Source organism: Lissotriton helveticus, chromosome 4_1 (genome assembly GCF_964261635.1).
Source record: "Lissotriton helveticus chromosome 4_1, aLisHel1.1, whole genome shotgun sequence".
NCBI classification, from domain to species: Eukaryota; Metazoa; Chordata; class Amphibia; order Caudata; family Salamandridae; genus Lissotriton; species Lissotriton helveticus.
The window spans coordinates 76,988,157-77,001,602 of NC_136063.1; the positions used below are offsets into that span (position 1 = coordinate 76,988,157).

Here is a 13,446-nt window from a genome sequence, read left to right on the forward strand (position 1 = left end):
GGTTCTGGCGAGCTCTTGTCACTTCTGCCGCGCTGTCTAGCATCGTCAGAGACCATTCCCTGTTCAGAAGTTGCGTGCTCAGAATTATTGGCATGTCTGACTTTCAGGCCTGCAACTTTCTTTTTCTGAAATGAAGGTTTAGATTTTGGTTTATCTTCTTTTTTAGAAGTGTAGTCTTGAGTGTGTTGCTTGTCTTTGGACTTTGTACACTCCTCTTTGTGTTCTGGCCGTCCTTCCCTCTCGGAGTTTTTCGATGAACCCTGAAAGGAATGATAGGAACATGTATCAGTATCCTGATACCTGTCAGGTTTCCTAATATTATCCCTATTCATGAGATTATACCTCTTTTCAGAGGGTTCATGTGGAGAAGATCTGCCTCTGGATTGAGATCTGTTGTCTTTACTTTTTTGTTGTTTTTTTATTGTCCCACTTCTTTTTAGAAGAAGAAGGTGTCTGCTTAGAAGTGTCCTTTTAAGGACTGGCCATCAGTTGTGGTTTTACAGCTTTCCCACCCAAACTGTCTCTTCCTAATTCTGCATATGCAGTTTCAATTATTTTGGACAGTTCGTGTTGTTAGTCCACTGGGTCATACTCCCTTAGGCGTTGGCAAATGGCCGCTGAAGCTACTTCCCCTTTAATATTAGTTAGTTTTATGGCTGATACCCGATTGTAGTTATTTATTAACTTCATCCCTATGTTTAGGGCATGTTCTACTCTGTACTCATTTTGTATTTGTCCTAATACGTCTGGTATTACTGCTAATGAAGAAACACCATGAGTTCTGGTATATATGGCAGTAAAGACTGTACCCCAAGAGGTACAATCCTCTATTTAAGGTGTTATCCCTATGGGCAAGCAGATTGTTAGCATTGTGTTTTTCATACGGGATAGTATTCGGGAATACTGCCTCGAGCTGAGTTTCTTTCTGAGCTACCCAGAATGGCATTTGTTCACGTTTCGTGGGCAATTTGCCCATTACTGCATGTAATGTTTGTGGAGTGATTTTTGTTGCTGTACTCTTAGATCGAGTCCTATTTGTTGCAACTGGTGTTGGTTGGACTGTGAGAGTCCTCACGACAAATTGTGTCATGTTTCTCTATATTTTAATTAAATCTTTGTGTTGTATGAGTAAGACTGGCTGTGGCATTGTTTCAATGTCAGGATGCGGTGTTTAAGCTGCTAATATTGGCCATGTCGCCTCTTCTCCTCTGAGCGGGTCTAATCTTACTCTACTTTTTATGTGGGGTAGGGCGCCTTTGAACCAGAAAAAATGTTCCTGGTACGTGAGTGGAATTTCTATGTCTTCGAACGGAACATATTCCTGTGGCGCATCTCCCTCTGTATAAGAGTGAAATGTCTGTGTTCTAGCATCTGTTTCTGGGAATGTAACCTATGAATAGAATACCTCTGTTTTGTTAGATATGTGTGCCTCAATCATGAAACATACTAAGCCACCCCCAGGTGTTAAACCATATTCTAGTAATTTTATGGTGATTTATAGTCCGGATTTAGGTGGGATGAGAATCCCATACACTTCTTCATCTCCTACTGACATACGTCAAGTCACTACTGGGTTATCTTGGCCCTCAGTCATTTTTTAAGAGAAGTTTGTTATAAGGAATTTAAAGATAAGGTTTTTGTTTGCACAATTTTGGAAAAAAATGTCCTTCAAGCTTGAAATAACCAACAGCCTATAAAAGGATTTTTGCCTACTCAGGTGGTCCGGAGTTTGTGCCCTCTCACTCCAAACGTCTCTGGAATATTTGAGATGGGGTCTCTGAGATGAGCACGACTGAACTACTCAGATTCTACGGTTACATTAGTGCCTAACCAATGTTCGTGGCTCCATGTGGTGTAGTTCCTATAGTACCCTTGCAGGACCTGCGCGTTTGGATAATGTACACTGTGGGATTGGTGACAGACTAACTCTGAGCACCCCTACCGCATATGTTAGCCTGTTTGCAAACTAGCTGGCTCACAGAGCCACTAATGTCTCCTTTTATCAGGGAGAGAATAGTTTTTGGCAACCTCAGAACATGACAACCCCCTTACAATGTACTACTTTTCGCTCAGTCACTCATGCTGACTGATTAGTTCTCAGAGATACACAGAATAAACAAGCTGGGCGTTTCAATAAGTATTTATTGAACAGTTGTTATTCATGTGTAGAATATATGAGCTGCAACAACCATTAGACAGAAGCAGAGATATGTGATCAACAGTATTATATATATGAAAGGATAATACAGTTCTACCATTGTGCAATTAGCATGAATAAATACATGAATATAAAATGCAAGATAAAAGTGTGCGTACTCCTACGATGCCCATCTAGATGTACCCAAGTGTACCTAGCATATGAGTAGGTGTGAAGCCAAGAATCCCTCTAGGATTTAGTCAAACCCCATTACCTGAAGTGTGAATGTAGAAGCCCTTCTTGTTCTCGAGTTGGACACCCTGCAAATGATGTTCAGACCACTGTCAGCTGGAGCGTCTGCATGCAGGAGCTTTAGCATCTCTGGTCAGTGTAGGAGAGTAGGGTCTGCTTTCCTATGGTCACCAAATTTTTTTGCTTTTTGCTTCACTGGTTTTTGACTTAATGTGGCTGTGGGTCTGCTAATCAGACCCACAGCCCTTCTGTTCTCTCTCTAAATTCACACCATGTACTTTAGGTACATCACCAATTGGGATTTGGGTCTATCTTATGAGTCCCTGTACAGTGCACTATAGGTACCCAGGGCATAGGTGCACCCAAGGCCTACCAGGGGCTGCAGCAAATCTTTTGCCACCCCTGGCTGGCCATCCAAACTGACAAAACTGGCTGATCACTCAGCTGGGGCAAGGTCGTGTAATCACCCCTTGATTAGATATAGTATACCTATATCTAAACCTATATCTGGACACATTTACACCTATAAGTCACTCCTAGGGCAGGCCTTAACAATCCTGAAGGCAGAGTGCTTGGTTTTATGTGAGATGGTGCTCTAGCATGAGCTGAGCCTGTCTGCAGCTTTCAGAACCATGTCCTTATAGCTGTTCTAGGATATTGCCATACCATATACTCTTAAGTGCATTATGTACCTCACGGTCAGATGCTAACTTTGGTTTGGCTTTATCAAAACATGTCGTGTAAGGTGTCATACGCTTTGGAATACTACCCCCTCGCCAGTCCTGGCGACGGGGGTAGCATTCCACCCTTCTAGAGGGAGAAGACATGTTACTTACATTAATCCCTGTTAAAGTTAACCAGAGCCTCAGCATCACAAAATGGATGCTGCTGCCACAGACACAAGTCTGACCTCCTGCTGCTGGGAGTCCTTCCAGCGAGGGAGGCTTGGACAAAAGGTTTCTTGTCACAGGGAGGTGCTAGCACCACCCCAGACAGGCTATAGTGCATTGGGGCAGGGAGGGCTGAATAAAATGAGACACTGCCTGGGGCACACAAGGTGTCCCATGCATAGTCAGTTCAAACCGGTGCTGGGGCACTCCAGCCCCAGCTCTGGCACGGAACTGGACAAAGGGAAAGGGGTGTACCCACCCCCTTCCTGGGTCCCACCCATAGGAGGGACCTAGCAGGTAATCCAGCCCCTAGATTTGGTATATAGGTAGGAGCTGAGTCCCAAGACTTTAGATTTATCCTTACTGAAACTCTGATACAAAACTCTGGACCTTCGACATCCTACTCAAGGTAGAAGACTGAAGAATCTCCCTTGTGGTCAAGGAGTGACCACCCTGTGCAAGCAGGCACCATCAAGCGCTCAACAGTTTGCTTTGTCATTGCTCCCGCCGGAGCCCGAACACAGAGCCTGACAAGACTCGTACTTCCAGACTTCCTTCAGCCCGATCCACAGCCACAGCAAAGCTGAGACCCGTGGAGGCGACGCGAGACATGGGACCGGCCATCTTGGAAAGCCAGTGAAACGCTTTCCGTGCAACTTCTGAGGCACCCTCGAAGTTGTGCATTGGGGATTAAGAAGCCCCAGCCCCGAGCATCCACTGCACCAAAGATCACCTCTCCACACTCACAGAGTGCTGCGTGGGGCCCTTTTGCATTTTCCTGCTCGACGCGTCTGTCCGGTCACTTGCCCGTTGACTAGTGGCCTCTGTGACGAAGAAACCCAAAATCTACACTGCTGGTCTGGTTGCTCCAGACTGACCGCTGCTTCCCTGCAAAGTAGAAGCCCCTCAGTCCTTGCTGGCCTGAGTAAGAAGCCATCTTCGAATTCTGCGTGGGTTGCATTTGCCAAGGCCTGTTGACTCCGAATCAAGCACTGACACCGCCAACAGCGAGAGCCTTCGTGGGACAGTCCGTATCCAGCTCCTGGTTGTCGTCGACACCTCCTAGTCCACGTGGCTGCAGAGACAAGCTTCACAACATCACCTGACTGCTTCCCGACATCGCCTGGTTCCTTCCTGGTTCCTTCCTGGTCACTGGCTAGTGACCCAGACTCTGTCCCCTCTGCTTTCAGGTACTATTCATCCTCGATCCACCCTTGGATCCAACCGGACTCTTCTCTCCTGGTCGCCTGCAGCATCTTTTCTCCAAGGCTCCATAGAACTCCACGACGAAACCCAACACACTCTGGGACCTATGCATACGCTTCCTGTGGATGAGGTAACGCAAGTACTGCGGTGCTCCTGTGAAGATTAACTCTCCTAGTGTCCTAGTTTCAAGTGGTTAGTTCCTAGTCCAGTCAGAAGACTCCTAATTCTTTAACTTTGTAACTTTACGCACCCATTGACTTCTATGTGTGCACGCGTGCGCAATTAGACACTGCACACGCATCCCGTGGGCCTCCTGCTCCCTAACAACTGTTAGCCCAGTGTAGCCCCAGCAATTCCCTAGGCCCTAGGCCTTTCCATTGTTCGTGACGTGGTTCTTATACCACTATTTCAGTATATGGTTTAGCGGGCCACCAGGGCCTATTCATATTTGTGCAACTTATTGTATGTTATATTAAGTTTCTTGTTTGCTCTTGTGCCTCTGTTCTCATAAAGAGTTCAGAGGATTGATTTAGAAATAAATACATATATATTTTGAATATATAACCTGTGTGGTGTCCTTTCATTTGGTATTATAAGGATTGCATACGGTAAAACAGCTGGCTTCACATGCCCTCTTGAGTTTAGCCTAAGACTGCTTTTGTCCATGCTACCCCTAGGATAGCTGGTCTATAAGGTTGACTTTACAACCATCACCATAAGGGTCGTCTGGACTGGTGCAAGGTGCTCACTATGAATGAATGAATGAATAGCATTTTTATGCCGCGCAAACTTAGCCCCAAAGGGCATCAAGGCGCACTAGAATAGTGAACATCATATACCAGGCCAACTTCTCACAGTCAGTGTCTCGGCCTGGAAGTTTCTGTTCCCTCTAGCTAAAACTAGCAAGAGGTGCTGTATTTAAGCAGAATGTATCTAGGACTCCTTTGTCCCTTGTCTCATGTATCAGCCATTGTTGAATATGAGGATGACATATGGAATGAACCGGGTACGTAGATATGGGGAGGAAGGTGGTGTAGCCCCTGCCTGGTTTCCAAGAACCTTATGAATATTTATTCATATTGTATGAGTCTACTGGTGAAGTTATAGAACTCAGTTGTTCGAGAAAAACCCTCCTACTGCACCCATGATAATACGAGGTAAAAGGTTCAGTCCTTAAAGGGTTCGTTACAGTGTACTGTAGGGGAACTAATGTAGGTGAAAGAGAATGATGCTACCCGGGCTTATATTAGGGTACCTATATGAAACATAATACCATTCTTAAGAGGGCACCCTCAGGTTCCTTCGTTGACCACCCTGATATATGTCGTTTTGTGATTGATATGCGAAAAGTTATAAGAATGTAGTTCCTCAGTTCCCAGTGGTCCCCGACATTACAGCCCTCCTGACGATGATTCCTTCTTCTGTAAAGTTCTTTTCGGTCACTGATCTGAAAGACGCATTCTTTAGTATTCTGATTGTTCCAGATAGCAGGCACTTGTTCAGTTTTACACTAGCTGGCAACACCTTTAGATTCTGTTGAGCTCCTCAGGTCTATACTGAGAGAGCCAAGCCTTGAAAGCCCAACTGGACTCCCTCACACTTCCCTCAGGTATTGTATTGCTCCAGTATGTGAACGACCTTCTATCCGCTTCTGACACTGAAGCAGGTTGTAAAAAGAGTACAGTTAAATTATTGATGCATTTGGCAAACCACTGACATAAAGTATCCCTTTCTAAATTTCAATATTGTCGACCTATTTAGGTCACCTACTGTCAGAGGGTAGGAGGTTCACCCCTGAGCGCATTAGTGCTATTGTTAAAAGGCCCATTCCTAAAACTCAGAAGGATGTGCACACTTTTATTGGCATTACCTCCTCCTGTCGTCAGTGGATTCCTAACTACTCCTTACTAACAAAGCCTCAGCTGGCACAAACCACTAATGATGTGCATGAACCCTTGCCTTGGAAGTCTGAATGTCAGCAATCTTTTGAGCAATTAAAAGTTGCACTTTGCTCTGCACCTGTGCACGTACACCTGATTATGCGAAGCCATTCGTGCTGTACATACACGAGTTGGCCGGTTGTGCGCTTTTTGTCTTAACTCAGGCCTTTAGAGGTAAGCAACAGCAGGGTGCTTATTTTTCTGCTCTCCTTGACCCTGTTGTAAGCACAATCCCAAGCTGTCTAAGAGTGGTCATGGCTGTGGCTGTCTCTATCTGACAATCGGTGGGGTTCATACTCGATCTCAGTCATGGTACCTCATGCTTTGGACACACTTTTGAATAAAAACAAAGACACAGCACCTCACCTGTGCACATCTGACCAGTTATGTATTGACCCTTTTTGGACCACGTCACGATTAAAAGATGTGCCACTCTAAATGCTGCCATGTTGCTACCCCTCCCTTCTGAGAGAGAGGAAATTGATATACATGATTGTCTCTTCCTCCATCCAAAAAATACAAAGGGACGGGTAGACCTGACTGATGTTCCCTTATCTGACCCCCAAGGGGAACTATATGTTGATGACTCCTTTCAAATTACCGGATGGCACCACAACTGCTGTACACGGAGTCACAACACAGCACACGGTAATTGAGACATCACAAGTTCCCTTTCAGTCGGTCCTAGATACAGAGGTCGTTGCCCTTATACGAGTTTGTGAGTTGAGTGAGGGACTGGCTGTCAATAGCTATACTGACAGCCAGTATGCTTTCGGGTCCGCCCATCATTTTGGACAGCTCTGGGCAGAGAGAGGGTTTCTCACTTCCCATGGGATGAAAATACAGCATGGCCCCTTACACATAGGCTCTTGTCGGCTTTAACACTCTCCAAGAAATTAGCGATAGTGAAGTGCTGTGCCCACAAGGCAATTACTGACAATGTGGGTAGGGGAATGCATTTGCAGATCAGACAGCTAAGGAGACAGCTCGAGCGAAGACGAAAAAGATGTTTGTAGCATGTCCTACTAGGTGGGTGCCCGAGGTTACTATGTTTGAGGATATGCTAGACAATGTGAAGGAAATTAAGAGTGAGGCAAAGATGGAAAAGCTAGCAGTATGGCAGTAAAGTACAGCATGTTTGGATGAGGATGGGTGTTGGATAAGTCAGGGAAAAAGAGATGAATGTTACCAGATGCATATGTCCTCCCTGTAGTCACTAGGGTGAACGTGTCCAGCCCATATCAGTGCAAAAGGCACATTTAAATTGTTAGACCCTGCATGGCAGAATGACAACATTCCCAAGACCTCTGCTCATTTGGTCAAATACTGTATGGCATGGAAGATGCATAATCCTGGAAAATGTACCCCTACACCCCCTGGTAATTTTGCACCTCTCACTTTCCCTTTTGAGGTCCTCCGGATGAATTTCATTGAAAAGGAGCGAGTCAACAATTGGAAATTTGTGCTAGTTGTTTTTGTGCATTCAGCAAATGGGTTGAGGCTTACCCCACTAAAGAAAGCACGGCGATGGCGACTGCGAAAGCACTCATGAAGGAGTTCTTCCCTTGTTTCGGTTTGCCCAGTTTGATTTGGAGTGATAATGGCAGCCATTTTAATTCGAAGGTCATCCAGTTAGTGTGTGAAGGTCTATATATCAAACAGAAATTTCATGCTGCACACCACCCCCAGTCAGCAGGCTTAGTTGAGAAGTACAACAGTACTAACTGAAATTTGCAAAGATTCAGGAGAGCACAGGGTTGCAGTGGCCAGATGCTTTACCATTAGCCCTTTTGTCTACAAGAGTCACAGCTCATTCTAGGACGTGAAGGTCACCCTACAAGGTCGTGTTTGGGTGCACAGTAAATGTTTGGTGCATCCCATGACCTTGAAAATTCTCAGACATTGAATATCCTTTGTTAGTTGACTATTTGAATGAGTTAACTAAAAGTCTACATTCTATTTACCAGCAGATCCAAGACTCACTTCAGCAGCACCTGAGGGGCCAGGACACGATATTCGGCCTGGTGATTCTGTGTTGATGTGGCATTTTCAGAAGAAAGGAAGTTTGCAGCCGAGGTGGGAGGGCCATTGAAGATGCGCATGGCCACCCACACCGCCGAGAAGGTCACCGAATGAAAGAGCTGGATTCATACCCAACACTGCCGCAGAAAGCCTCTACCCCTGCCATATGACCAATGAGTTGCTGATGGAATTGGGGATTCGGAGTGGGAGGAGGTGCCCCCGCTTATTCCCCTTTTCAGATGCCCAGCTAATGTGGACCCAAACAGAGGATGAGAATGATGCAGTGTTGAATGCGGCAGTGCCTCCCGAGGTCAGGGCCATCGAGGAGCCCCAGTCTATTGGCCCATATGTGCTTGAGCCCCAGTCATTGGCCCCTCTGCAACTGAGCCCCTTTTTGCTGCCCCTCCGTGCCTGTAGTAGTTAGGTACAATTTACGTCCTCGACGGAGGCACAGTGCACCAAAGGAGTAGTCAGATTAGTAGGGATGAACTGTAAGAAATAGGGTGTACCTTGCTTGTGGTACTAACAGTAGTTTAGGGAGAGGGAGATTGGTGCATTGTTGAGACATTGGACAGGATAAATTGAATGTGCTCCCCTGGAGGAGGGGTACCTTATCCTGAGTGACGTGGGATTTCTTCAAATAGCTGGGATCGCCTAGCTCCACCGCCGGTGCTCAACAGTGCCAAAGTTGATGAACAATAGGAGTCTGCCAGTGAGGCTCAGACAGACACTGGGAACATTTGTGCCCTTCTTGTTTTCTTGTCATCAGCTCCGTTGCATTTTCTTTCCTCTGTTTACAATGTATCCTTTTGGTCACCCAATTATTGAGGGGGAACCGCCATTTGCAGCACCGTGTTTTGCACGGGATGAGTCTGTGTTGTCCAGTCGGTCCACAAAGAGTAAAATATTTTTAATGGCGATTGTTCCGATTTTCCTGATTTGGTTCCTTCAGGAGAAATATCCTCTGATTGGTACAACACCTGTCCTCCCTGAACATGTTTGTTACTTTGGCCTCTCATAAAGTTGAACACAGAAAGACATATGTAGATAATGTATTTTTACAAATGCTCCACCAGTCTCATGATACGTCTAATGTTACTAATTGCTGGATCTGTGGATTTCTCCTTTCAGTTACACAACAGTGATATTCTGTTATTGTTGCCATTGTCCTATCCGGGAAGCTGCAAGGGGTAGTTTGAATTGTTTACTATGGTATACATTCATTATCATTCTTCTACTATAAATATAACATCTGCTGATTATCACACAGTGTTAGAATATATACGTGTCCACCAAGGGTTTACCACAGGAGAACAAGGGACCCCTGATACATTGTCCCGGACAGCTTGTATGAACATATGTGAGAGAGAGAAAAAGGTACCATGGCTTTGAAATGAAATGTTGGATTTCCAGGGGTTAAATATCACTGAATACTTTCGATCCTTTCAAATACACAATATTACTCAGGATGAAGCAATGCCAGTGCCAGTAGTCAACAAAAAAGCTGGTTTCTGTGTTCGAGGACTTGGGAAGGTAAAAGTGGGAGAGAGTAATCGCAATTACACATATACCTTGAGCAGTAGCCCGCCTTTTCTCCCACCGCATAATGTCTACTTTGTTTGTGGATCTCAAGCTTATGTTTGGCTCCCTAAGGGATGGTCAGGTATATGTTACCTCTCTTTCCTCTTTCCCCCAGTGTACATAGCACGGCCCAATTACCAGAAAGGTAAAAACAAATTATTTCTTGGTTGTTACACACTAGATTGAGAGCAAGACTCTATTCACAATTAGAACACCGGTAAGGATAAAGACATTGCTACAGCCCATGTAATAGAGACAAACAAAGTATACTCCAAACCAAAAATTATCACAATTTTTTAAATTAAAAATACATTATTATGTTACAAATATCTCATTAAAATGATCCACAATGTACTATACGTCTCAACTTCATTAAGAGTTAAAAAAAGTCTCAAAAATCTATTACAATTCATACACTTAAGACAACAACAAATCACATACATTGAGAGAGAAAAAGGACAGACAATGTACTTTGTCATTCAAATAAAACGTATCAGTTGGAACCGTTTTATAACTAGGACCTGATACAACATTTTATTCAGCTATCCACCGATCCAGTCACTTCCACAAATTATGTAAATGGTGCGTTGACGCGTTTCGATGGTTTTACTGATAATATCCCATCTTTTTCAAGACAAATATTATAAATCTCTCTGTATTGCACTCTGAATCCTTGTTCAGAACTGTAGGTGCATATAGTGTCAGCAGCCTCCTCAAGTGAACACAATTCCACCAGGACTCCTAATCATACGGATGTCATTTCATGAAATCTGGTTAAATCTCAAAAAACACCACATTCCTTGGACATTCTGGCCCGAGATTTATGGGTCATAGATCAACTTAACCCCTCGAGTCTCGTCATGTATTTTTAAGGCTCACCATTCAAAGACGTAACCATCGTCATATAAAGGAATGGAACACTCTGTTTCATCGTCTTTCAGACTTGTAACGACAGTGAAGGCACGAGTACTTGTGAATAGTTGCAGCTTCCATTCCTTTACATGACGATGGTTACGTCATTGAATGGTGAGCCTTAAAAATACATGACGAGACTTGATTAAAAAGAGGGGTTAAGGTGATCTTTGACCCATAAAACTCGGGTCAGAATGTCCACGGATTCCGGGAGGCGTCACAGAGGCTTCTACACACAAAAGAAGCACTGAAGTAGGTTAATACAACTCAAATAAGATACCTGAGAAACCAGATCCATTACAAAAGACGCCGCCTTTGGAAACCCTATGCGTGTCGGAATTATCACTGCATAATAAAACGAACTTGCCTAACAGGAATTAGCCTTGAGAAAGTCGTGGGACGATTTCCCTTAAACGACGAAACACGTGTTGCTGTTGAAAACTTCCTGAAAAATCACACTAAATAAAGTGACCAACAAAGAAGAAAGTATACTAACTTTTTGTTCAATATTGCATTAACTTTGTGGAAACACTTTACATACTTGTGTCAATTTATATTGTTACGTGTGCTAAGGAGTGTTTTTGGATCTAGAAGGCTGTGGCCTATCTTAAGGAGAGAGGTGGTTCTCCTTACCTTATAGCACCGTCAAATGCAGGGTTCTGTTTAACAATTTGTGTTAATTTTCTATTCGGCGCTGTTTACCTAAAACAAATACCACTGTCCAGTTTATTTGATCTCTGCACACTGCCCTTTAACCCCTCGTGATCTGCCTCCCTGCACAGAGCCCTTTAACCCCTCGTGATCTGCCTCCCTGCACACTAACACTGCCTGTGCTCCAGGGTGGGAGGAGCCAGGCGCGCAACGCCCATTGGACTCAAAGGGCTTCAGGTCTCCCCCCCCTTACCCCCATCCCTTACCCCCCTCCCATCGTGTGTAGCAGCCCGGACTGAGATAGCTACCCGGGCGCAAACACAGCCGCACCCAAATACATCACAGGTCTTTAAACAAGCATTGAAAATGCAATAGGTCTCGCAATAGAAGAGTTTGACATTTTTCGTTTTGCATATGGATGAGTGGCGTTGCGTGGATGAGTGGCGTTGCGTGGATGAGTGGCGTTGCGTGGGTGAGTGGCGTTGCGTGGGTGAGTGGCGTTGCGTGGGTGAGTGGCGTTGCGTGGGTGAGCGGCGTTGCGTGGATGAGCGGCGTTGCGTGGATGAGCGGCGTTGCGTGGCTGAGCGGCGTTGCGTGGCTGAGCGGCGTTGCGTGGCTGAGTGGCGTTGCGTGGGTGAGTGGCGTTGCGTGGGTGAGTGGCGTTGCGTGTGTGTGTGGCGTTGCGTGTGTGTGTGGCGTTGCGTGTGTGTGTGGCGTTGCGTGTGTGTGTGGCGTTGCGTGTGTGTGTGGCGTTGCGTGGGTGAGTGGCGTTGCGTGGGTGAGTGGCGTTGCGTGGGTGAGTGGCGTTGCGTGGGTGAGTGGCGTTGCGTGGGTGAGTGGCGTTGCGTGGGTGAGTGGCGTTGCGTGTGTGAGTGGCGTTGCGTGTGTGAGTGGCGTTGCGTGTGTGAGTGGCGTTGCGTGTGTGAGTGGCGTTGCGTGTGTGAGTGGCGTTGCGTGTGTGAGTGGCGTTGCGTGTGTGAGTGGCGTTGCGTGTGTGTGTGGCGTTGCGTGTGTGTGTGGCGTTGCGTGTGTGTGTGGCGTTGCGTGGCTGAGTGGCGTTGCGTGGGTGAGTGGCGTTGCGTGGGTGAGTGGCGTTGCGTGGGTGAGTGGCGTTGCGTGGGTGAGTGGCGTTGCGTGGGTGAGTGGCGTTGCGTGGGTGAGTGGCGTTGCGTGGGTGAGTGGCGTTGCGTGGGTGAGTGGCGTTGCGTGTGTGAGTGGCGTTGCATGTGTGAGTGGCGTTGCGTGTGTGAGTGGCGTTGCGTGTGTGAGTGGCGTTGCGTGTGTGAGTGGCGTTGCGTGTGTGTGTGGCGTTGCGTGTGTGTGTGGCGTTGCGTGTGTGAGTGGCGTTGCGTGTGTGAGTGGCGTTGCGTGTGTGAGTGGCGTTGCGTGTGTGAGTGGCGTTGCGTGTGTGAGTGGCGTTGCGTGTGTGAGTGGCGTTGCGTGTGTGAGTGGCGTTGCGTGGCTGAGTGGCGTTGCGTGGGTGAGTGGCGTTGCGTGGTTGAGTGGCGTTGCGTGTGTGAGTGGCGTTGCGTGTGTGAGTGGCGTTGCGTGGTTGAGTGGCGTTGCATGTGTGAGTGGCGTTGCATGTGTGAGTGGCGTTGCGTGTGTGAGTGGCGTTGCGTGTGTGAGTGGCGTTGCGTGTGTGTGTGGCGTTGCGTGTGTGTGTGGCGTTGCGTGTGTGTGTGGCGTTGCGTGTGTGAGTGGCGTTGCGTGTGTGAGTGGCGTTGCGTGTGTGAGTGGCGTTGCGTGTGTGAGTGGCGTTGCGTGGCTGAGTGGCGTTGCGTGGCTGAGTGGCGTTGCGTTGTTGAGTGGCGTTGCGTGTGTGAGTGGCGTTGCGTGTGTGAGTGGCGTTGCG

General features: G+C 46.6%; 1 protein-coding gene across 1 annotated transcript in view; it reads right to left on the reverse strand.

The window, feature by feature from the left end:
* The window catches only part of LOC144828351 (uncharacterized), a 56,291-nt gene that overhangs the window by 39,557 nt on the left and 3,288 nt on the right, over positions 1-13,446 (reverse strand). The gene's annotated exons all lie outside the window — the stretch shown is intronic.